The 4,850-nt window shown below is 34.5% G+C and overlaps 1 long non-coding RNA gene across 1 annotated transcript; it reads left to right on the top strand.

Annotated features, from left to right (window-relative positions):
* Positions 1-518: 518 nt before the first annotated feature.
* On the top strand, positions 519-2,130 carry LOC112032282 (uncharacterized). The gene is made up of 3 exons (XR_002885073.2): positions 519-703; positions 808-879; positions 1,941-2,130. It is a non-coding gene; the product is annotated as an uncharacterized LOC112032282 (long non-coding RNA).
* Positions 2,131-4,850: the final 2,720 nt, after the last annotated feature.

Below are 4,850 nucleotides of genomic sequence, written 5' to 3'. Positions count from 1 at the left end.
TGAAGAATTAGTGTAGTTTCGCGACTAACTTGCAAGAAGCTCGCAAGTAAGGTTCCCGTGAAAAAGGGCACATGAGAAGCACATGCTTGAAGCTGAAGAGTCAAGTGCTAGGCTGTATTTCGCGAGTGCTTCGCGAGACAATCCATCTCACAAGGTGCCCGCGAAACTCTTTGCCTAGAGTATTTTAAGTGTGACTTTCTTACCTTCTCCCACACTATGGGTCCGTTTGGATTGAACTTATTGTTGCTGAAACTGAAAACTAAAAACTGAAAACATTGTAGCAAATAAGTTGTAAAAAAGTGGGTGATTAATTTGGCTGAAAGCACTGTAGCTCAGCTGAAAGTACTGTAGCATATAGATACCAAAATTTTACTCTCTGATCTCTTTTTTTCCACTCCTCACCCTAGCTAAGCCTGTGCCTTCGGAGAGTTCCACGTCCACCAGAGATTGATGAAGGAAGACCTACATCAGTCCGACGCCGGCGAAGAGCCCAGGTGAGAAATCCATCTTTTGGAAGACAACCCCAGTTCGATGCCGGTGTATTCTCTTCCTTCCAGAAACCCATTTCACCCTCTTCCCCACCGTCCCTCAAGCTCCGACCCATGACTCCTCTCTTCCCATAAATATATGGGAATGTAAATTGATCGATTTTTCTAGTGCTAGTGCTATCTGCAAATGGATGTCATATTACCCAGTAGTCAAGGTATTTTTTCCCCTTTTCCAATCGATTTAATTCCATAAATGTTGCTCGGTTTTTTTTTTTTTTTTTTTCCTAGTGATAATATCCACTGGTTTTGTTTTTTGCAGTGCCCACAGTTTTCCAAGTTTCAGTTAGCCATTGAAAGTGTTCACAGGGCTAACAATGGTTGCTCAGAAAATGTAATGTTTCTTTGAATCTCTCTGTTTCCTTTGACAAAAATTATGCATCTTGTAGTTTCAGTTATCCATTTGTCTCACCACTCTCCTACACATGACAAGAGGGATTAGTGTGTACTTGCTGGTCATCGATTAATGATTCATTGGTGCATAAACACGTCTGAGTATTAATATTTTGCTAATATGGGGGGAGTTTTTGTCTAAAGTTGTCCTTGTTTTAGGTGTTTCTTTTAATTTTATTTTTTACATATACTGTGATCCCAAATATTCTCAACAAAGATGTTAGAATTATGAATGCCCTCTCTTTATCTGATTTTCAATTGTGGTGTTCTTCATTCTGTGCTTCAAATGAAGAAGAGTTTTGCACTTTGATAAAAATGCACTTTCCAAGTAACAGAGTATTGCCCAACTTTGTTGAGTGACTTGGCAATGGAAACTGTCATTTTTATTCTAGTCCTTGAACTACAATGATTTATGTCCATATGTCATTTTCAGGCAGTGATCTCTATTATTGCTATAATAAGTCAGTTGACTCCTCTAGCGTAGAGATAACCAATTGAATCGTTTGTGTTATTTCCTGTGATCCTAGGAAAGCGTATAATATTGTGTGACTTGATTTCTTGTATTTGTCTTGAAATTTGTAGTAGCTGACATTAGTTTCTTTGTGAAGGTTGGACACTCTATTGGTTCATATATATCTATTGATATGTTCAGGAGATCCTCAGAGAAGGTGGTGTCAACTTTTGGATGTTATATAGTTGCCTTGATACCCCATCTCTTAATTGCTTGCTTTTCATGTAAACCATTGTTCTTTCAAACTGATCTATTGTCTATAATTGAGGAACTTCACTGTTTCTTTTATCAATTAATACTTGCAATATTACAATCATTCAAGCACCACATACATTTTAATCATTGATACGAGATCTACTCTACTTAGTCCATGATTATTCACAAGATGCAAATGCTACAAATTGTGACAAACCTTGAATACTTTAATGCGTTTCTAGTCTATGCCTGCTTAATTTTACCTAACATTGAGTTCTTTTGCACTGTTATATCAGGGCGTGTGGATAATGTGTATGGTGACCGCAACCTTGTCTGCACCCTTCTCCCAGCATCACATGTTGAACAAGCACAGCAGCAGCCACTGCCTAGTCTTCCTCATCATACTTCTTGCTGCAAGGTTTCTCTATGAAACTGTTCACATCTCTCTCTCATTGTATATAAATATTTCCTTGATTAAGTCTTTCACAGCTGGTGACATTCATTTTCCTAATACCATACTGATAATGATCAATTGTTTTAATAACAATTGTTGCTGATTGCAACCCAAAATGTTGTAATTATAATTTACTTCATTCTCCCTCCTTTTTTGGGTCTTAGCCAATATTAAACAAAAGCTAAATGCTCAACCTATGTTAATACTACTTGTAATTCATAGTTCCCAAAGCCAAGTATTGGCATGGATAAGATACTAATCTACTGCTCCAGAGTCTTTAATTAGAATGAAAAGAGGAAGAGTGTCTAAACGAACTGTAGCTAGTGTTGGTGGCTGAATCTATTTGGATCCTCTGCCAATAGGCTCTGCTTTGATAGAATATTCTATAAGGTATAAACAACTTGTGACCAAAAAGCAGCAAAAAAATTAATAAACAAATGTTGCTGAAAAAACTCTTGAGATTGGACCATCTGTCCAAACTCAACTTCTCTTTACCAAACATAGGGTTATCTTAAAGCTCAAGCATCACATCTGCACTTTGTGCCTGCAAATATCTTTAACTGAAATGGTTGTATAATTGGCAATTTTTTTTTTAAAATTTTATTTTAATAATTTGCTAACAATTAGGGTGGGGGGATTTGAACTTGGGCGATCCTGTCCCCAAGCCTATAGTTTACTTTGTTAATTTTTAAACTTTAAGTGTTTAATTTGTTAATTTTGAAATTATAATGATTAGAATGTATCAAAACTATAGGATATATATATTTTAATATTTCCAACTTTTGTGGTTGTAGTCCCATCACAGAGTATCCATACACTAAAATGTCTAAATATCAGTGTTAGGTTCTAAGGTCTTAGGATTTTATGTATTTAGAACTTTAATATGTAAGAACATATGTCATTTGTTTATGTAAATTGGCTAATCCTTTGACAAAACACATTCTACTTGTAATTGGGTAATTCTAGGTGTTTTTAATACTTTAAGAAACAAGGTTTCAAGATCAAGTGTTGAAGTCATCAAGTCTGTCCAAGAAAAACAAGCTGAAGTGCAAATTCATTAAAGCTCGACACTTGCTCGATAGCTCCTCGACACCTTGCTATCTGTCGAGATTTATAAAATCAGATTTTCTGATCTGATTTCTTGGGATCTGTGAATGTGTCTTTGGGCCTTCTTTTCTCCTAACCCTAGACATATAAAAGGATTATTTTAAGAGCCATTAAATTGTACACAAGTTGCATAAGCATTGAGCAAACTCTGTTCAAACAATTTGTGATCAAAGACAAAGTTCTTGATCTAGTTCATCTCTTATAAAGAAGTTGCTGTGTATTTGCACCAAAAGGTTTTGTGACCAAGCATCTTTTTGATCTTCATCGTGTAGGATGAACTGAAGAACTTTGCAGCTAGCTTCTCCTTCAAGTTGGTGTTGAAGTCGTACTAAGATCCGTGCATTGGTTAGTTACGTACTTGGGAGCCGTGCATCAAAGGTGAAAATTGTCACTACATAACAAGTCCAATTGAATATTGAGGTAAGGGTTCAACTATAGATTGGTAAGATACTTGGGATTCTCTTACTTGTAACTGCTTGTTGTGATAATAGTGGAGTTTCGGGAGTGATGACCTGAACATCACCCGGTAGAGTTTTTGCTGTCAAGTTTTTCCCCATTTGTAAACAAATCACCATGTCATTTAATTTTCACTGCATATTTAGTTATTTGGTGATTTGTTTGTGCTACCACACGTTTGCATGATAAATTGATTAATTAATAACTTGGCTAATTAATTAATTAATTTCTATTACAATTGGTCAATTCAGTTTGTGGCCTATCAGGTTCTAATTATATTATACTACATTTTTTGTATTGTTATAAAACATCTTAAGTTATTATATGTGTTGCAAAAAATTATTGTATGGAAGGAGTTTGAATTTGATACTTGTTTTAATTTTAACTTGTGGAATGTATGGATCGATTTTTTATAAATGTGTTGTTGAAATAAATGTGTCAATCAAATGTGAGGTTTTAATAATGTAATGACAGGTTACAAGTTAATATCAACGCCATGAAAATAATAAAAACATAAAATAAGTTTTAGTGTCAAATTTTTTCGTCACAAATATGGCAACAAAAAATTGTTTTAGTGACGAAATATTTCGTCACTAAATATAGCGGAATTTTGTAAGAAATGGTTTTAGTGACAAAAATTTGCATCACTATGTGCCTGAATTTTCTTAAAAATAGTTTTAGTGACGAATGTTTTCAACACTATATGTACCCAAAAGTAGTTTTAGTGATGAAATTGTTCGTCACTAAATATGATTTAATAAACTGAAATGGTTTTAGTGACGAAATATTTTTGTCACTAAATACTGTTTTTAGCAAGGAAAAAATTTAGCGACAAAACGTTTTCGTCGCTAAAAGTTTTTTTTTTTAAAAACAAATTGGACTTTTAGTGACGAAATTTTTCATCGCCAAGAATTTTAGCGATGAGGCTATAGCAACGAAACGAATTTCATCACTAAAAGTCCAATTTCTTTAGTGACGAAAAACTAGACTTTTAGTGACAAATTTTTTCGTCACTAAAAATGCATTTTGTTGTAGTGCTTATTAATGGTCAATCCCAAAAACTACCTGCTACACCAAAAGAAGTAAGGATCCCATAAAAGAAATCCTACCATTTTAGGCCAAATCTTTAGCCTCCAGCTGCAATATCAGAAATAGGAGGATCCCATAAAAGTCATCTTACCATTTTCAA

Source organism: Quercus suber, unplaced genomic scaffold, assembly GCF_002906115.3.
Source record: "Quercus suber isolate HL8 unplaced genomic scaffold, Cork oak 2.0 scaffold_620, whole genome shotgun sequence".
In the NCBI taxonomy this organism is placed as follows: Eukaryota; Viridiplantae; Streptophyta; class Magnoliopsida; order Fagales; family Fagaceae; genus Quercus; species Quercus suber.
This window is presented reverse-complemented; position numbering and strand designations above follow the sequence as displayed.